General features: G+C 38.4%; 1 protein-coding gene and 1 pseudogene across 1 annotated transcript in view; one reads left to right on the top strand and one right to left on the bottom strand.

Annotated features, from left to right (window-relative positions):
- Positions 1-21,616, top strand: part of ZCCHC17 (zinc finger CCHC-type containing 17) — a 95,778-nt gene that overhangs the window by 9,306 nt on the left and 64,856 nt on the right. The window lies entirely within an intron of this gene.
- On the bottom strand, positions 3,918-4,608 carry LOC119527658 (annotated as a pseudogene).

Below are 21,616 nucleotides of genomic sequence, written 5' to 3'. Positions count from 1 at the left end.
GTACTTAGTCTTTCTTATGTGGCTTTCCTTGTATGTGGTGAAGTGCTTTTCTCTTGCTGCTTTCAGGACATCCTCCTTCTCTTTAACATTTGACAATCTGATTAGTGTGTGTCTTAGAGTGGATCTATTTGAATTTTATCTATTTGGAATTCATTGGGCTTCTTTGATTTGTATATTTTTGTCTTTTATAAGGGTGTTCCCCAATTACCTTCTCAAATACTCTTCCTTGCCCTTACCCTTGTCTTCTCCTTCTGGGACACCAGTGATTCTTATATTTGTGTGTTCATTTTGTTCATTTCCCTGACATCTGATTCAAATATTTCTATTTTTTCACCATTTGTTCTTTTTTGTATTTGCATTCAATTGCCCTGTCTTCTAGTTTACTTATTCTTTCTTCTGCCTCTTCAAATCTGCTGTTGTGTTTCTCTAGTATATGTCTCCTCCCCACCATGGCTGAAGGTATGTTTATTTTTTAATTTTTAAAATTCAGTTTCTAGTATATTTTTAATTTGAGCCACAATATCTTTCATTTCCATAAGCTCTGCTATGTTTCTAGTTACTCTTTCAAATTCTTCTTTATTCTCTTCTAGTGTCTTCTTCATATCCTTTATGTCTTTAGTCAACCCATTGAAGTTATTTTTGAGATTTATATGTGCTTCTTTGATTAGTTCCAAAATCTGTGTCTCTTCTGGCTTTTTAATTTGGTCATGTGGCTTGGCCATGTCTTCTTTCATCTTTACATACTTTATGATGTTCTGCTGATTTCTTGGCATTTGATAATCTTGATAAGGTTATTTTGAAAGTTGATTTCCCTCACTCACCTAAGATTTTATAGTGCTTGGGTTTGCATTGACGATCTCCTCTGGTACTTGGCTTATCAGTAATTCCCTGCCAGACCTAGGCAAGGCCTCCTGCAGGAAAAGCAAGTCTGTTTGGGCATGTGCACAGAATTTGGCAGGACGGTGGTTTGCCAGAGTGCTCTTCCCTGTCTTCCCAGCAGATGGCATTCTTGGGACACGTTTTCCGCTCAAGCCCACTTTTACCTGACTGCAGCAGCCTGCTGGGCAGGGTCCAAACTGGGTGAAAATGCAGACAACGCAGCAAGTCTCCATGCATGCTGGAGACCGCCAGTCCGGGGGTGGGGGGTGGGCACAGTGTATCTTGGTGGAGAATCCACTTGAGGGCATAGTGGGTCTGGTGATTTTCAGGCTTCCGAGTGTAATAACCTTGGGCTGTGGGACTGAGATTTTTACCTCCCCCAGCCCTCAGTCAGCTCAGAAGCACCAAGCTATTTGTCAGCCCACAAGATACCTGCCAACCATGTACCTGTGGGCCCCTGGGGTGGGGGTGGAGTACTTGGTGTTTTTGTGTGTTTGTCTCCCTTGTCCCCATCTCTCCGCTTGTGCATGTTGTGAGCGCTGCAGGCCTCCATGGAGAAAGGGTGCAGGCTGTGGAACTGAGAGTATCTCTCTCGCCAGCTACTTGACACACCAGCTCTGTTCTGCTCTGTGTCCCCTCTCTCCCATAGGGAGGGCTTTCCAGTCTTCCTCCAAACCAGGCCCCTGCCACGGCCTACCTCAGGCTTAGGAGGTATGCGCTGCTCCCCAAAACAAGGTCTCTGTGTGTGGCTAAAACAAGTCTGTTGGTTCCTGAGTTCCCACACAGGCGGTCCTGACTGTGGGACTGAGACAGGTGCTGTCCCGAGCTGGTTGTGGAGATGGGAGTGTGGGAGTCTGTGGTTCCTTCCTCACTCACTCTGACTGGCATGTAGTCTGGCGAGGCTGTCGCAGTTAAAGAAACTCACCCTGTCCGTTCATTCGTAATTTCTCCACTTTTTCATCCAGGTCCTCACTATGTAATGTAAAGTCTCCCTCTCCACTCGTACCCTGAAGCTGTTGTCACGGTCGTTTTCTGCCTTTTCTGTTATTATTCCATGGTGGAGATATTAGCTCTACCTGTCCTATTCTGCCATCTTCCTGGAAATTCTGCCATAACTTTTTTTTTTCCTATTAAGACTAAATTTATTCAATAGCCTAGTAAAAGTTTTGATTATAAGTATCCAACAGTATAAAAAGTATAAAACAGATTTGTAGATTTCTAATATAATACAAAGTGCATAACTACATTCATACAGTACATCCTACAGGCAAAGAAAGGTGGAAGGGGAAAAGAAGACTGTGGTTGGGGTCTGATAATAAATAAATAAATACAGAAGTAGAGATGATCCATATTATAGTATATTTTACCACCAATACTGCAGTCAAAATGTACAAAAAAAAATACGTTTCAAATATAACTCAGAAGGAAGATGATAATGGCTGGGACTCTTGTAATATACCTCAAAGGCTGTGGGAGAGCCCACCCAATTCACTGTGTAGACTGTGCATTTGGTGGCATGTAGCATATAGGTTTTTCCAAAAGGAAGAAATATAGAATCTTAAGTTTAGATAAAGAACTATAAAACTATTGGGTGTCTATAAAAAGTGGCTCACTCCTTGTTATTTATAGCATCCAATTTTTAAAATCCAGTTTTGAAAATAAGCACTGAGTCATGCTATTATAAAAAGGTAGGCAAAAATGCTCCTCCCCTCATGAAAAGTGATTTTTTTTCCTCAAATTTTAGAAGTGAGGCAATGAGAGTGCTTTGGTTTGGATTCAAGTGAGAGACTTTTATTAGAGATTTTAGAATTGAAGAGCTTCATGTTCACGATTTATCACCTCACCTATCAGTGTTCAGAAAGCCCAACTAAAGAAGCCAAACCAAAAACCAACCCACCCAGCATTAACACACACCACTTTTTTATCTAGTAGAATTTTACTTTAAATATTGAAAAGAAAAAAAAAACCCCTAATAGGTTAAAACAACTCTAACACCTACTCTACACAGATAAAATCTTCACAAAGGTTAACGGAAGTAATCCAGAGCTGAAACTGAATTCTGCAGATTTTCAGAGAAGTCATCGAACAGTCCTATAACACAAACAAAAGTCAATTATATACACACTAGGCAAGCTCTCTAAGAAATGTGCCCCAAGAAGCATTAACCTTTGTTTTGTGCCATCTTCAAGACTTGCACCCTTTATTTTTCAGGCATTTTTAATAGTGTGTGCTCATCACCATGTGGTAATGCTTTGGTACTATTCATATAAGATCGCTTATCCTGAAGCCTTGCCATTTCCCCCAAGGGGAGCTTTGATTCTGCTTTAGAAAGTTTCATACAAATTAAAATTAAATCTTTATCAAGTATTAATGAAGGCAGGTGATACAGGATGCAACATATACAGTCAAGTTAACCTCTCTGATATTTAGTAATTACTTTTTTTTCCAAGCTATTTGTACCAAAAGCTTAGTCTTTCTTGCTTAATATTTCAGTATATAGGTTTGGATCATCAGAACCCTTGGCAAGACCTTATATTTTAAAATTATTAATAAATACCTCTAGGGGCAAGTCTATATTATTGAATTATGACAAATTAGTATCATGAGGGAAAACAAGTGTAGCCAGCCATCTTAAAAAATGCCCCAACCACCACTTCTCAACATAGAAAAGACTAAAACTACATATGGTTCATCATATAGCAAATCCCATCTTTGTCCCCTGAAATTCCTCTAATTTCATTCATGAGAAGGGGATTTAAAAAAAAAAAGACTTAAAGAGCACTTTATAGCAGCATTCAGCTTGCCTATGAAATATTCAGCATCTTAAATATTACATACACTTCTCTTTTTCTTTTAGTAAGCTAGACACTGGCTTCATTCAGAGTTTGTGAAACTGGGGATTGAGGGGATAACCCATTCAAAACCATTCTAAAAATTGTCTTTTGGCGGAATAGTAAGTATCCAAGTTAAAAATAGAAGGGTCACGTTGTTGTCTTTCCAAAATTATTATTTTTTTTGTTCTTCTACATAAACCTTAGTCACCACTCTTGAGTGGAGACAGGTAGAGGCTCTGACCCTGCTCCTCTGGCTTCTCAGCAGCTGTTTTCTTATTGCTGCAGCAAAGCTTGAATAGATGTGTGTCAGTAAGGACTTCTCCAAAACAGCCTTTATGGATAATCCCATAACATATTTTGTGTCTTTTCCAGTAGATGAGATCTAAAAAGGAAAAGACTGGAGTTCTATTAGAGCCAGAAGCCATCTTGGTATCTGAGCCATCATCTGACTAGTTACTGTAACAAGGAGATTGGGCTTGGGAGGAACTTGAGGTTGTACTGTGAGCATCAGAATTGTGACGTGTAAATTCTTATTGCAGTTTACTGATCTGGTTGTTTTTTATCCTATTTGCAGTCAGAGTTTTCACTTTCTTTGGTTTCAGTGTAGTCTTTAGACTGGGTCCTGCACTTGAATCTACCACATGATTCCAGTTTTGTTTTTTGTTTTTTTTTTTTTGATCCTGCCGGCAGCTTCTTCCGTCTTTTCACAAGCAAGATACAAGCATTACAGTTATCTCCTGAACGAGTCTCATGCAACCCAAAACAGCTCTGGAAGTTCTTTTCATAGCGTTTAGTCAGTGAATCGAGAACTGGAGGACTTAGCCCTGCAAATACAGCAGTCCTGTATACTTTGGTACATCTTTGGCTTGTGAAAACCAAACATCTTTTCTTCTGGGCAGTAAACTGAAGTCAAAGCCTCTTGAAACACTTTTGCACCAAAGTGAAACTTAGAATCACTCACTTTCCAAAAGCAGCAGTTCCACTTTTTTTTTTTTTTAAATTAAATTCAGTTTTACTGAGATATATTCACATACCATATAGTCATCCATCAGCCAGTCACAGCACCATCATACAGTTATGCATCCATCACCCCAATCTATTTTTGAACATTTTTCTTACGCTAGAAAGAATCAGAATGAGAATAAAAAATAAAAGTAAAAAAGAACACCTGAATCATCCCCCCCGATCCCACCCCGATTTTTCATTTAGTTTTTGTCCCCATTTTTCTACTCATCCATCCGTACACTGCATAAAGAGAGTGCAAATCCACAAGGTTTCACAATCACACACTGTCACCCCTTGTAAGCTACATTGTTTTACAATCATCTTCAAGAGCCAAGGCTACTGGGTTGGAGTTTAGTTCTAGTTTCAGGTATATGCTTCTATCTATTCCAATATGTTAACCTAAAAAGTGTTATCTATATATTGCGTAAGAATGTCCAGCAGAATGACCTCTCGACTCCATTTGAAATCTCTTAGCCACTGAAACTTTATTTCGTTTCATTTCGCATCCCCATTTTGGTCAAGATGTTCTCAATACCCCGATGCCAGGTCCAGATTCATCCCCGGGAGTCATATCCTGTGTCGCCAGGGAGATTTACACCCCTGGGAGTCAGGTCCCACATAGGGGGGAGGGCAGTGAGTTCACCTGCTGAATTGGCTTAAATAGAGAGAGGACCACATCTGAGCAACACAGAGGCTCTCAGGGAGAGACTCCTAGGCACAATTATAAGCAGGTTTAGTCTCTTCTTTGTAGTAACGAGCTCCATAAGGGCAAGCCCTAAGATGGAGGGCTCAGCATACCAAACCGTCAGTCCTCAATGTTTGTGAGAACATCAGCAACAATCCAGGTGGGGAAGTCCAACACTTCCACACTTTCCCCCACCTCTTCGGGGGGGGCCCTGCATATATATTTTTATTCTCTGCTCAAATTGCTTTGGGATGTGTTGCTTTTTCACTCTAACCTATACAAACCTACCATATGTCACTTCCTATTCAAAGTTCTATGTAATTATGGTGTTTGAACAAACTGACTGTAGAAGTTATATTGTTTAGGAAATACAGATCCTGCACCAAGTAAACATCTCTTCCCTTGGTCTCACATATAAGTTGAAGTTTTAAAACATGGTCATTTTCAACCTTTACGTTTTGGCCCAATTTGCCCTAGTCTTAACCAGATCTGCTTCATTCATATCTCAAATTGAAGTCTGGGCTCTTTTTCAGCTTTTTTTTTTTTTTTTTTTTAACAGTTGCTGTATGCTTTAATACTGACATACCTGTCTGCTGAGCTCTAGCTCTGAGTTTCAGGTGTCACACAGATACCCAATGTTCCAGAGACCAGTCAGGTTATACACAAAGGGATCAGCATCTCAGAGTTTGGAGATAGCCATTACAATTCATGAATGATTTGACTGCTGTAAGAGCTTACAATCTAGGGGCCGTTAAAATAATCATCCCCTGATAGGCTGTGCTCTACGATTCAATTCTGAGTTTATACATTGTAGTTAGTCCGTATTGGTGAGGCATTATAGCGTTTGCCTTTTTTTCTGGCGTACTTCACTCAAAATGCTGTCTATAGGATCCTTTTACCTCATTGCATGTCTCATAGCTTCACTCCGTCTCATAGTTGCTCAATATTCCATTGTATGCATACACCACAGTTCCCTATTCTGTTCCTCAGTTGATGTACCCTTAGGCCACCTCCACTCATTGCACGTCATGGATACTGCCTCCATAAACACCGGTGTGCAAATGTCCATTCATGTCTCTGCTCTCAGATCTTCCAAGTACATACTCCATAATGAGGTTGCAGGACCTTATGGCCCCCACATACTTAGCTTCTTGTGGAACCACCACACTGACCTCCAGAAAAGTTAACACCATTCTGCCTCCTCATCAACAGTAAATAGATACATCCCTCTCTCCATGTTTTCTCCAGCACTTTTACCCCTATTTATATTTTTTCTTATAATTTTATAGAGATATCTCCACATATCATACAGTTATCCACAGTGTACAGTCACTTGCTCATGTTATCATCATATAGTTGTACATGTATCACCAGTCAGCACTTGAACGTATTGATTACTATGAAAAAAGTGTTTTTTTAGCGAATAATAAAAAAGATAATAAAAAGAAAAATAAAATATCTACAATACAATATAAAAGTAAGCTCAGACAACAACATCACTATCAAGAATCCCATATCCCTCCCTTATATCCCCCTCTCATACACATTTTGCTTAGGTATATTGCCTTCGTTACATTTAGTGGAAGTGTATTACAGTGTTACTGTTGACCATAGCCTCCAGTTTGCTTTGATTATGTTTTTTCCCAAATACCATCCCTTTTTCAGTATTATGCATGGTTGACATTCATTTGTTCTCCCACATGTAAAAACGTTTTTATATTTGTACATTTAGTAACAGTCATTAGCCACTCCAGTTTTTGCCAAGTTATACAGTTCCGGTCTTTATCATCTATCTTTACCTCTGGTGTCATACATTCCACTGTCACACCTCTTTCAGCTTTGCTCACAGACATCTTTGTTCAGTGTATTTACAATATTGTGCTACCATCACACAGTATTATGCTGTGCATTTCTGGATCTATACAATCAATCCTACTGAACATTCTATAGTATTTCAGCATCAAATGCCTGATCTCTACCCTTTTTCTATCTCCTTATAGCCTATGTTATCAGCTTTTAACTCTCAAAGTTTGCTCATTAATGTTAGTTCATATCAGTGAGACCATTCAGTATTTGTCCTTTTGTTTCTGGCTAACTTCACTCAGCATAATGTCCTCAAGGTTCATCCACGTTATTATATGTTCCACGTCTTTGTTCTGTCTTACAGCTGCATAATAATTCCATCATGTGTATATACCCCCCTTTGTTAATCCATTCATCCGTTATGGACATTTGGGCTGTTTCCATCTCTTGGCAGTCACGAATAATGCAGCAATAAACATTGGTTTACAAATGTCCATTCATGTCTTAACTTTCAGTTACTTAAGGATATACCTAACAATGAAATAGCTGGGTCATATAGCATGTCTATACTTAGCTTCCTGAGGAACGTCTTCCAGAGTGGTTGCACCTTTCTACGCTCCCACCAGCAACGAGTAAGTATGTCTCTTTCTCCACATCCTGTCCGTCACTTGTAATTTTCTGTTTTTTGGATAATGGCCATTCTGGTAGGTGTGAGATGATATCTCATTGTGGTTTTGATTTGCATTTCCCTAATAGCCTGTGAAGTTGAGCAGTTTTTCATATGTTTTTGAGCCATTTGTATTTCCTCTTCAGAAAAGTGTCTGTCCATGTCTTTTGCCCATTTTTTAATTGAATTGTTTGTCTTTCTGTTGTTGAGTTGTAGGATCCCTTTATATATTCGGGATATTAAACTGTTAACTGATATGTGGTTTCCAAATATCATTTCCCATTGCGTAGGCTGCCTTTTTACCTTTCTGACAAAGTTCTTTGATGTACAAAGTGTTTAATTTTGAGGAGATCCCATTTGTCTATTTGTTCTTTAGTTGCTCACACCTTGGGTGTGAGGTCTCGGAAACCACCTCCTATCACAGGATCTTTTAGATATTACCCTACATTTTCTCCTAAGAGTCTTGTGGTCTTAGTGCTAACGTTTAGGTCTTTGATCCATTTCGAGTTAATTTTTGTATAAGGTTTGAGATAGGGGTCCTCTTTCATTCTTTTGGAAATAGATATCCAGTTCTTCAAACACCAGTTATTAAAGAGGCTCCTCTGTCTCCGTTGCTTTGGTTTGACTGCCTTATCAAAGATCAATTGTCTGTAGATGTGAGGGTCTATTTCTGAACACTTAATTAGATTCCCTTGGTTGGTGTATCTATCCTGATGCCAGAACCATGCTGTTTTGACCACTGTAGCTTCATAATATGTTTCAAAGTCAGGTAGTGTGAGACCTCCCACTTTGTTCCTCTTTCTCAAGATAATTTTGGCTATTTGGGGCACCTTGTCTTTCCAAATAAATTTGAGTATTCATTTTTCCATTTCTGCAAAGTAAGTTTTTGGAAGTTTAATTGGTATTGCATTGAATCTATAAATTAGTTTAGGTAAAATTGCCATCTTAACTATATTTAGTCTTCCAATCCATAAACATCGTATGTTCTTCCATTTTTTGTTAGGTCTGTTCAATTTCTTGTAGCAGTTTCTTGTAGTTTCCTGTGTAATCGTCTTTTGTGTCCTTGGTTAAGTTTATTCCTAAATACCTGATTCTTTTGGTTGCTATTGTAAATGGAATTTTTCTTGATTTCTTCCTCTTGTTGCACATTACTTGCATATGAGAACCCTACAGATTTTTGCATGTTGATGTTGTAGCCTGCCACTTTGCTGTATTCATTTATTAGTTTTAATAGCTTTGCTGTAGATTTTTCTGGATTTTCAACATACAGAAATCATATCATCTACAAAGAGTGAAAGTTTTACTTCTCCCTCTCCAATGTGGATGCCTTTTATTTGTTTTTCTTGCCTAATTGCTCTAACTAGAACTTCCTGTACAATGTTGAATAACAATGGTGACAGTGGGCATCCCTGTCTTCTTCTTGATCTTAAAGAGAAAGCTTTCAGTCTTTCTCCATTGAGTATGATGTTAGCTGTGGGTTTTTTGTATATTGCCTTTATCGTATTGAGAAAGTTGCCTTCCACTCCTGTCCTTTGAAGTGTTTTCATCAAGAAAGGATGTTGAATTTTGTCAATGCCTTTTCTGCATCAATGGAAATGATCATGTGGTTCTTCTGCTTTGATTTTTTAATATGATGTATTACATTAATTGATTTTCTTATGTTGAACCAGCCTTGCATACCTGGAATAAACCACACCTGGTCATCATGTATTATTATTCTAATGTGCGGCTGGATTTCATTTGTGAGTATTTTGTTGAGGATTTTTGTATCTATATTCATTAAAGAGATTGGTCTCTAATTTTCTTTTTTTGTAGTATCTTTGTCTGATTTTGGTATTAGAGTGATGTTGGCTTCATAGAGTGAGTTAGGTAGCTTTCCCTCTTCAATTTTTTTGAAGACTTTGAGCAGGATTCTTACTGATTCTTTCTTGAATACTTGGTAGAATTCACATGTGAAGCCATCTGGTCCTGGACTTTTCTCTTTTGGGAGCTTTTTGATGATTGACTCAATCTCTTGATTGGTTTGTTGAGGTCATCTATTTCTTCTTGAGTCAGTGTTGGTTGTACATGCTATTCTAGGAAGTTGTCCATTTTGTCTAAGTAGTCTAGTTTATTAGCATATAATTGCTTATAGTATCTTCTCATTATCTCCTTTATTTCTGCGAGGTCGGTAGTTATGTCTCCTTTCCCATTTCTGATTGTATTTATTTGCATCCGCTCTCTCTTTTTTTTGTTAGCCTAGCTAGTGCTCCATCAATTTTATTGATTTTCTCAAATAACCAACTTCTGGTTTTGTTGATTCTCTCTATTGTTTTCCTGTTCTCAATTTCATTTATTTCTGCTCTAATCTTTGTTATTTCTTCCCTTCTGTTTGCTTTGGGGTTAGTTTGCTGTTCTTTCTCTAGTCCCTCCAGGTGAACAGTTAATTCCTTAATTTTTGCTATGTCTTCTCTTTTAATATAGGTGTATAGGGCAATAAATTTCCCTCTCAGTGCTGCCTTTGCTGCATCCCATAAGTTCTGATATGTTGTGTTTTCATTGTCATTTGCCTCGAGGTATTTACTAATTTCTCTTGTAATTTCTTCCTTTACCCACTGGTTTTCTAAGAGAGTGTTGTTTAGCCTCTCTATATTTGTGAATTTTACGACCATCTTCCTGTTATTTATTTTCAACTTCATTCCATTTTGGTCCAAGAAAGTGTTTTGTATAATATCAGTATTTTTAAATTTGTTGAGACTTGTTTTGTGACCCAACATGTGGTCTATCCTAGAGGCTGTTCCATGAGCACTTGTGAAAAAGGTATATCCTGCTGTTGTGGGGTGTAGTGTTCTATAAATGTCTGTCAAGTCTAGTTCATCTATCTTACAATTCAATATCTCTTTCTTTATTGATCCTCTGTCTAGATGTTCTATCCATTGATGAGAATGGTGTATGGAAGTCTCCAACTATTATTGTAGATGTATCTACTGCTCCTTTCAGTGTTCTCAATGTTTGCCTCATGAATTTGGGGGCACTCTGGCTTGGTACCTAAATATTTATGATTGTTATGTTTTCTTGATGAATTGACCCTTTTATTAACATATAGCGTCCTTCTTTGTGTCTTTTAATTGTTTTGCTTTTGAAGTCCAATTTGTCTGATATTAATATAGCTACTCCTGGTTTTTTGTGGTTGTGGTTTGTGTTCTCCAGCCTTTCACTTTCAGCCTATTTTTGTCCTTGTGTCTAAAGTGAATTTCTTGTAGATGGCATATAGATGGGTCCTGTTTTTAAATGCATTCTGTCAGTCTGTATCTTTTTATTGGGGAGTTTAGTCCATTAACATTTAGTGTTATTACTGTAAGGCCAGTACTTTCTTCTGCCATTTTGTCTTTTGGATTTTATATGTCATATCTTATTTTTTCCTCTCTCTCCTTTTATCCTTTCTGATAATCTTCATTTCTATACTCTTCTCCAACCCTCTCTCTCCTGTCTTTTCCTATCAACATGTAGCACTCCTTTTAGTATTTCTTGTAGCGCTGGTCTCTTATTCACAAACTCTCTCTGTGTTTGTTTGTCTGAAAATATTTTAATCTCTCCCTTATTTTGAAGGACAATTTTGCTGGATAGAGAATTCTTGGTTGGCAGTTTTTCTCTTTCAGTGTCTTAAATATATCATACCACTGTCTTCTTGCCTCCATGGTTTCTGGAGAGAAATCTGTACATAGTCTTATTGAGCTTCCCTTGTATGTGATGAATTGCTTTTCTCTTGCTGCTTTCAGAATTTTCTCTTTGTCTTTGACATTGGACAATCTGATGAGTAAATTTCTTGGAGTAGGTCTGTTGGGATCTATTCTGTTTGGGGTACGCTGTACTTCTTGAATCTGTAATTTTCTTTCATAACAATTAGGAAGTTTTCAGTGAGTATTTCTTCTATTATTCTTTCTGCCCCCTTTCCCCTCTCTTCTCCTTCTGGGATACCCATAACCTGCATATTTGTGTGCTTCATGTTGTCATTCAGCTCCCTAAGACCCTGCTTATATTTTTCCATTTTTTTTACTGTCTGTTCTTTTGTGTGTATGAATTCAAATGTCTTGTCTCCCAATTCACTGATCCTTTCTTCTACCTGTTCAAATTCACTGTTGTATCCCTCCATTGTCTTTTTCATCTCCTCCATTGTGCCCTTCATTCCCATAAGTTCTACCATTTGGTTTTTCAAGTTTACAAATTCTTCTTTATGGTCATCCAGTGTCTTCTTTGTATCCTTCATCTCTTTTGCCATATCATCCCTCAGCTCATTGAATTGCTTTAGGAGATTTGTTTGAACATCTTTAATTAGTTCTTCCCTCAGTTCATTGAATTGATTTGGCATTAGTTGCCTCAATTCCTTTATCTCGATTGAACTGTTAGTTTGTTCCTTTGGCTGGTCCATATTTTTGTGTTTCCTAGTATGGCTCATTATCTTAAGTTGTCTAGGCATCTGATTTTCTTGATTAGTTTATTCTGGAACTTGTTTTCTCTCTTTTATCTAGGGGTTTCTTATTGGTTGGCTTTGTTTTCTAACCTTTGTTATTCAGTTCAACTTATTCTAGACCCCTAACTTAGGTTCTATTTAGCTGATCAGAATTTTTCACCTCTTGTTTTTCTGTTTCTTGCCCTGCCTTTATGTAGCCTTTTTGTGATAGGATCTGCTCAGATATGGTCAACCCCAGTCAGGTTTTCCCTGTCTAGAGAGGTCCACGTCTCTTGAGGAGGATATGGAGTTTCTCTGAGAATGAGACCCTTCTGTGTGGCCTCTAGATGTGATGCTTTTCCTATGCTGTCCAGCAGGTGGTGCTTGCCAACCCACAGTTCCCCCACCAGTGTAAGGTGGTGTGTGCCCTTAATTCTCTGCAGACTCTGAGCTTGTCAGCATCATGGCTGACTGAAGCTGGAATCTGAATTCCAGCCCCTGGGGTCTGAGTTCCCTGAAGGAGGGCTGCCAATTGAGCTGGACCTCCCTCCATTCTCCCAATCCTAGGAACTCCAGCTGTCTCCCAGAGGCACTATTCCCTTCTCCCCGATCCTCTTTGGGGAGCTCCAGCTTAATTCCTTGGTCAGCCTGAGTTGCCAATTAAAGACTGGGATGGAAGCCTTCTTCAGAAGTGAATCTGGAATCAAAGAATTCCGGGTACTCTGTCTCCCTGCCAAGCAAGACTAGCCTAGACTTTCAATTTGTGCTCTCCGATAGAAAATAACCACGTATCTTACTTTTAAATTTTAAAAAAAAGAAAAGGAAAAAGAAAAAAAAGAAGACCCTTTTTAAAGGCTTTCCCCAGCCTAGAAGTTTAGTCAGTGTCAGAACAGGGTATGTAAAGAAGGGCTTTGTGCTATTATCTGGATAATTACTCTCCAACAGCTTTGATTCCGCCCTTGCCAGGGGTCTATTGAAGTGTAAAAAGATCAGGAGTCAGTGAGAAAGGAGAAGGGACAGAATTTAGGGGGGGAAAAAAGCATTTTTGGAGCCAGGGAATGGGAGCCTGCTTTTATGTGCCCCCCCCCTTCCTGGAGCCCAGCCCTTCTCTAGCACCCCCAGCTCCAAAAATTAATTAATTAATTTGTTAATTAATTCTGGATTTGAGGCTGGGTTGAGCCCTCCTTCTTGCTCCCAGCAGATTTTTGTGCTTTTTTTCCATTCAGGGAGCCAGCTCCAAGGCAGTCCGTGGGTCTGGGTGGGGAGGGTCTCCAAACCCCTGGTCGGGGGAACTTATGAAGTTTGCTGTGATCTCAGGTTTTCCACCAGTTCCAAACTGGTGTACAATGTGTGGCTGGTCACTGGAGACTCCGAAAACACTGTTTCATACTGTTCCTGGGTAATTACCAGCTGCCCTACAGGAGAGACTAAATTCCACACCTCACCGCTCTGCCATCTTGCCCCGCCTTTCTTTGGGCCATAACTTTTTCCTCATGGGAAAGATGGTGTTACTTTGTGGGTTAGCCGTTGTTCCTGGAAGTTCTGCTAGGGCCTGTTCCTATAGCCCTTCCAATAATTTTGTAAGCCACGTAACACACCTGGCAATAAATTCCTTTTTGCCTGATTCACGTAGAGTGGGTTCTTTTGTCTGAAACTATATCATACCAGACCCCAGTTCCTTCTACCCCTACATTCTTAGACATCAGAATGCTTTCCCCCTTCTTTCTCCACCTGTGCTGGGCACATAGTAAGACTCTGTTCACTCATTCAAGAAAACTTTGAGTACCTACTGTATTCCAGGCACTTGAAACACAAAACCAAATAAGAAATGGTCCTCAATTTCATGTTTGAATGAATGAATTCAGACCCTGCTCAGTTGAATGATATCCTGCTCATGACTCCTCAGTCATTCCTCTCATCTTGGACCTAGTTATTCTTAGAGCTGTATGCTACAAAATTTAGATGTGGACTGTTTTTTTTTTTATTTGTTACTACATTTTTTTTATTGTGCTACATTATTTATTTGTCACTTTAATAATCATTTCTAAGTGTACAATTCAGTGCCATTAATTGTATTCACGATGTTGTGTAACCGTCACCACTATCTATTTCCAAAACTTTTTCATCACCCCAGTCAGACCCTCTGTGTCCATTAAACAATAAATTCCTATTCTTCCCTGCCCCCAGCCCTGGTAACCTTTGTTCTGCTTCCTGTCTCTATGAATTTCCCTATTCTAGTTATTTCATATAAGTGGAATCATAGAATATTTGTCTTTTTGTATCTGGAACTTCACTAAACATCATGTTTCTAAAGTTCACCCATGTTGTAGTGTATATCATTACTTCATTCCTTTTTGTGGCTGAATAATATTCCAACAAGATAAACCACACTTTGTTCATTCATCTGTTGCTGGACACTCAGGTTGTTTCCACCTTTTGGCTACTATGAATAATACTGCTGTAAACCTTGGTGTATAAGTGTCTTTTCGAGTCCCTATTTTCAATTCTTTTCAAAAGATCCCTGCCTTTTTTGGTCTTCTTGGGTATGTACCTTAGAGTGTGTATTCTTTTTGAGGCAGTTTAGTATAGAGGTCAAGAATGCAGGCTCTGGAATTATTATTCTGTCTTTGTATTACAGTATTTGTTCTTATTAGCCAACTCTCCTCTTAATTCTTATACATAGATTGAAGATAAATTACAATCCCTTTAAATCCCTCAGGGTTCTAGTCAATTAGTAATGTTATGTAACAACAACAAAAATCTTGACCAGATCTATGAGATAATTGTGAATTGTTCCAAAGAGACTTAGAGTGTCTTACCAATTTAATATGTTCAGTGTAATCATTGCTTAAGCAGAGGGAGGATAGGATGTGGGTTTTTATCCCAATTGCATGCATATATATTTTTAAAACTTTGAGATAATCATAAAACATTTTTTTCTGAACCATTTGAGAGTCAGGTGGCTGATCTGATGCCTTCACTCCAGAATACTTTTTTTCCCTATAAATGAGGACATTCTCCTACATAACCACAATATAACTATCAAAATTAGAAAATAAACATAGCATTACCACCTCTAGTCCTCAGGCCCTGCCTTCCATGCTGGGACTCTGAATCCCTGTTCTGGGCCACTCTAATGTATGGATGCCCACATCACCCTGCTCTTCCCCACACTGAGTTGCTCCTCTTTGCAGATTCCCTCTTCACCCAACATAAGCTGTGAAACCACCAACACTCCCCAACCTTGTTTCTTGCTCTGTTCTACGCTTTGGGAAGAAAGTACCTAGTAACTGGGTCCCTGTTGCTTCCCAACTGTTTAACATACTCAAGTGAAATGAAGCACTTAGGGAAGATTTTCTGCTTCCAAACTATTTTAAGACAACAGTGCACTTCAATCCTTGTCAGTTTACTTGCTTTTATTAAATGTATAGATGTGTCATGTCTGACTGGACTATATCTATGTCACTGTTTTTTTTTCTTTTTTTTTTTTATCTTCATTTTATTGAGATATATTCACATACCACGCAGTCATACAAAACAAATCGTACATTCGATTGTTTACAGTACCATTACATAGTTGTACATTCATCACCTAAATCAATCCCTGACACCTTCATTAGCACACTCACAAAAATAACAAGAATAATAATTAGAGTGAAAAACAGCAATTGAAGTAAAAAAGAACACTGGGTACCTTTGTCTGTTTGTTTCCTTCCCCTATTTTTCTACTCATCCATCCATAAACTAGACAAAGTGGAGCGTGGTCCTTATGGCTTTCCCAATCCCGTTGTCACCCCTCATAAGCTACATTTTTATACAACTGTCTTCGAGATTCATGGGTTCTGGGTTATAGTTTGATAGTTTCAGGTATCCACCACCAGCTACCCCAATTCTTTAGAACCTAAAAAGGGTTGTCTAAAGTGTGTGTAAGAGTGCCCACCAGAGTGACCTCTCGGCTCCTTTTGGAATCTCTCTGCCACTGAAGCTTATTTCATTTCCTTTCACATCCCCCTTTTGGTCAAGAAGATGTTCTCCGTCCCACGATGCCGGGTCTACATTCCTCCCCAGGAGTCATATTCCACGTTGCCAGGGAGATTCACTCCCCTGGGTGTCTGATCCCACGTAGAGGGGAGGGCAGTGATTTCACCTTTCAAGTTGGCTTAGCCAGAGAGAGAGGGCCACATCTGAGCAACAAAGAGGCATTCGGGAGGAGGCTCTTAGGCACAACCATAGGGAGGCCTAGCCTCTCCTTTGCAGCAACCATCTTCCCAAGGGTAAAACTTATGGTAGAGGGCTCAACCCATCAAACCACCAGTCCCCTATGTCTGTGGTCAAGTTAGCAACCATGGAGGTGGGGTAGGTGAATACCCCTGCATTCTCCACAGGCTCCTCAAGGGGGCACTACATCTTTTTTTTTTCCTTGTTTTTCCTTTTTTTTTTTTTAACTTTCCCTTCTTTTTTAAATCAACTGTATGAAAAAAAAAAGTTAAAAAGAAAACAAACATACAATAAAAGAACATTTCAAAGAGACCATAAAAGGGAGTAAGAAAAAGACAACTAACCTAAGATAACTGGTTAACTTCCAACCTGTTCCTACTTTACCCCAAGAAAGTTACCTAATATAGCAACATTTCTGTGAACTTGTTCCTACTATATCCATCAGAAATTAACAGACCATAGTCATTCCTGGGCATCCCCAGAACGTTAAATAGCTTATCTGTTCTTCTTGGATTATTGTTCCCCCTTCCTTAATTGCTCTCTACTGCTAGTTCCCCTACATTCTACATTATAAACCATTTGTTTTACATTTTTCAAAGTTCACATTAGTGGTAGCATATAGTATTTCTCTTTTTGTGCCTGGCTTATTTCGCTCAGCATTATGTCTTCAAGGTTCATCCATGTTGTCATGTTTCACGAGATCGTTCCTTCTTACTGCCGCGTAGTATTCCATTGTGTGTATATACCACATTTTATTTATCCACTCATCTGTTGAAGGACATTTGGGTTGTTTCCATCTCTTGGCAATTGTGAATAATGCTACTATGAACATTGGCGTGCAGATATCTGTTCGTGTCACTGCTTCCCGATCTTCCGGGTATATACCGAGAAGTGCAATCGCTGGATCGAATGGTAACTCTATATCTAGTTTTCTAAGGAACTGCCAGACTGACTTCCAGAGTGGCTGAACCATTATACAGTCCCACCAACAATGAATAAGAGTTCCAGTTTCTCCACATCCCCTCCAGCATTTGTAGTTTCCTGTTTGTTTAATGGCAGCCATTCTAACCGGTGTTAGATGGTATCTCATTGTGGTCTTAATTTGCATCTCTGTAATAGCTAGTGAAGCTGAACATTTTTTCATGTGTTTCTTGGCCATTTGTATTTCCTCTTCAGAGAACTGTCTTTTCATATCTTTTGCCCATTTTATAATTGGGCTGTCTGTACTATTGTCATTGAGTTGTAGGATTTCTTTGTATATGCAAGATATCAGTCTTTTGTCAGATACATGGTTTCCAAAACTTTTTTCCCATTGAGTTAGCTGCCTCTTTACCTTTTTGAGAAATTCCTTTGAGGTGCAGAACCTTCTAAGCTTGAGGAGTTCCCATTTATCTATTTTTTCTTTTGTTGCTTGTGCTTTGGGTGTAAAGTCTAGGAAGTGGCCGCCTAATACAAGGTCTTGAAGATGTTTTCCTACATTATCTTCTAGGAGTTTTATGGTACTTTCTTTTATATTGAGATCTTTGGTCCATTTTGAGTTAATTTTTGTGTAGGGGGTGAGTTAGGGGTCCTCTTTCATTCTTTTGGATATGGATATCCAACTCTCCCAGCCCCATTTGTTGAAAAGACCATTATTACTCAGTTCAGTGACTTTGGGGGCCTTATCAAAGATCAGTCGGCCATAGATCTGAGGGTCTATCTCTGAATTCTCAATTCGATTCCATTGATCTATATGTCTATCTTTGTGCCAGTACCATGCTGTTTTGGCAACTGTGGCTTTATAATAAGCTTCAAAGTCAGGGAGTGTAAGTCCTCCCACTTCGTTTTTCTTTTTTAGAGTGTCTTTAACAATTCGAGGCATCTTTCCTTTCCAAATAAATTTGATAACTAGCTTTTCCAAGTCTGCAAAGTAGGTTGTTGGAATTTTGATTGGGATTGCATTGATTCTGTAGATGAGTTTGGGTAGAATTGACATCTTAATGACATTTAGCCTTCCTATCCATGAACATGGAATATTTTTCCATCTTTTAAGGTCCCCTTCTATTTCTTTTAGTAGAGTTATGTAGTTTTCTTTGTATAGGTCTTTTACATCTTTGGTTAAGTTTATTCCCAGGTACTTGATTTTTTTAGTTGCTATTGAAAATGGTATCTTTTTCTTGAGTGTCTCTTCAGTTTGTTCATTTCTAGCATATAGAAACATTACTGACTTATGTGCATTAATCTTGTATCCCGCTACTTTGCTAAATTTGTTTATTAGCTCTAGTAGCTGTATCGTCGATTTCTCAGGGTTTTCTAGATATAAGATCATATCGTCTGCAAACAATGACAGTTTTACTTCTTCTTTTCCAATTTGGATGCCTTTTATTTCTTTGTCTTGCTGGATTGCCCTGGCTAGCACTTCCAGCACAATGTTGAATAACAATGGTGACAGCGGGCATCCTTGTCTTGTTCCTGATCTTAGAGGGAAGGCTTTCAGTCTTTCACCATTGAGTACTATGCTGGCTGTGGGTTTTTCATATATGCTCTTTATCATGTTGAGGAAGTTTCCTTCAATTCCTACCTTTTGAAGTGTTTTTATCAAAAACGGATGTTGGATTTTGTCAAATGCTTTTTCAGCATCTATTGAGATGATCAATTGATTTTTCCCTTTTGACTTGTTAATGTGTTGTAATACATTGATTGATTTTCTTATGTTGAACCATCCTTGCATGCCTGGAATGAACCCCACTTGGTCATGGTGTATGATTTTTTTAATGTGTCTTTGGATTCGATTTGCAAGTATTTTGTTGAGGATTTTTGCATGTATATTCATTAGGGAGATTGGCCGGTAGTTTTCCTTTTTTGTAGCATCTTTGCCTGGTTTTGGTATTAGATTGATGTTAGCTTCATAAAATGAGTTAGGTAGTGTTCCATTTTCTTCAATGTTTTGAAAGAGTTTGAGTAAGATTGGTGTCAGTTCTTTCTGGAAAGTTTGGTAGAATTCCCCTGTGAAGCCATCTGGCCCTGGGCATTTATTTGTGGGAAGATTTTTGATGACTGATTGGATCTCTTTGCTTGTGATGGGTTGGTTGAGGTCTTCTATTTCTTCTCTAGTCAGTCTAGGTTGTTCATATGTTTCCAGGAAATTGTCCATTTCTTCTACATTATCCAGTTTGTTGCCATACAGTTGTTCATAATATCCTCTTATAAATTTTTTAATTTCTTGAGGATCTGCAGTTATGTCACCTTTTTCATTCATTATTTTATTTATATGGGTCTTCTCTCTTTTTGATTTTGTCAGTCTAGCTAGGGGCTTGTCAATCTTGTTGATCTTCTCAAAGAACCAACTTTTGGTGATATTTATCCTCTCTATTGTTTTTTTGTTCTCTGTGTCATTTATTTCTGCTTTAATCCTTGTTATTTCTTTTCTTGTACTTGGTTTAGGATTGGTTTGTTGTTCATTTTCTAGCTTCTTCAGTTGATCCATTAGTTCTTTGATTTTGGCTCTTTCTTCCTTTTTAATATATGCGTTTAGTGCTATAAATTTCCCCCTTAGCACTGCTTTTGCTGCATCCCATAGGTTTTGGTATGTTGTGTTCTCATTTTCATTCGTCTCTACATATTTAGCAATTTCTCTTTCTATTTCTTCTTTAACCCACTGATTGTTTAGGAGTGTGTTGTTTAGCGTCCAGGTATTTGTGAATTTTCTAAGTCTCTGATGGTTATTGACTTCTAATTGTATTCCATTGTGGTCAGAGAATGTGCTTTGAATAATTTCAATCTTTTTAAATTTATTGAGGCTTGTTTTATGTCCCAGCATATGATCTATTCTGGAGAAAGTTCCGTGAGCACTAGAAAAGTATGTGTATCCTGGTGATTTGGGATGTAATGTCCTGTATGTGTCTGTTAAATCTAATTCATTTATCAGATTGTTTAGGTTTTCAGTTTCCTTATTGGTCTTCTGTCTGGTTGATCTATCTATAGGAGAGAGTGATGTGTTGAAGTCTCCCACAATTATTGTGGAAACATCAATTGCTTCCTTTAGTTTTGCCAGTGTTTCTCTCATGTATTTTGTGGCACCTTGATTGGATGCATAGACATTTATGATTGTTATTTCTTCTTGCTGAATTGCCCCTTTTATTAGTATGTAGTGGCCTTCTTTGTCTCTCAAAACATCCCTGCATTTGAAGTCTATTTTATCTGAGATTAATATTGCTACACCTTCTTTCTTTTGGCTGTAGCTTGCATGAAATATTTTTTTTCCATCCTTTCACTTTCAGTTTCTTTGTGTCCCTGTGTCTAAGATGAGTCTCTTGTATGCAACATATTGATGGTTCATTTTTTTTTGATCCATTCTGCAAATCTATATCTTTTAATTGGGGAGTTTAATCCATTTACATTCAACGTTGTAACCGTGAAGGCATTTCGTGAATCAGCCATCTTATCCTTTGGTTTATGTTTGTCATATTTTTCCCCTCTGTCTATTAATATCCTTTATTGTACCCATACCGAATCTCTTTAGTACTGAACCTTTCTCCAAGTCTCTCTGTCCTGTCTTTGTTTCTCTGTCTGTAGGGCTCCCTTTAGTATCTCCAGTAGGGCAGGTCTCTTGTTAGCAAATTCTCTCAGCATTTGTTTGTCTGTGAAAAATTTAAGCTCTCCCTCAAATTTGAAGGAGAGCTTTGCTGGATAAAGTATTCTTGGCTGGAAATTTTTCTCACTCAGAATTTTAAATATATCGTGCCACTGCCTTCTCACCTCCATGGTGGCTGCTGAGTAGTCACTACTTAGTCTTATGCTGCCTTCTCGCCTCCATGGTGGCTGCTGAGTAGTCACTACTTAGTCTTATGCTGTTTCCTTTGTGTGTGGTGAATTGCTTTTCTCTTGCTGCTTTCAGAACTTGCTCCTTCTCTTCTGTGTTTGACAGTGTGATCAGTATATGTCTCGGAGTGGGTTTATTTGGATTTATTCTATTTGGAGTTCGCTGAGCATTTATGATTTGTATATTTATGTTGTTTAGAAGATTTGGGAAGTTTTCCCCAACAATTTCTTTGAATACTCTTCCTAGACCTTTACCCTTTTCTTCCCCTTCTGGGACACCAATGAGTCTTATGTTC

Source organism: Choloepus didactylus, chromosome 2 (genome assembly GCF_015220235.1).
Source record: "Choloepus didactylus isolate mChoDid1 chromosome 2, mChoDid1.pri, whole genome shotgun sequence".
NCBI lineage: Eukaryota > Metazoa > Chordata > Mammalia > Pilosa > Megalonychidae > Choloepus > Choloepus didactylus.
The sequence above is the reverse complement of the archived record's forward strand: the minus strand, read 5'-3'. Positions and strand labels throughout refer to the sequence as shown.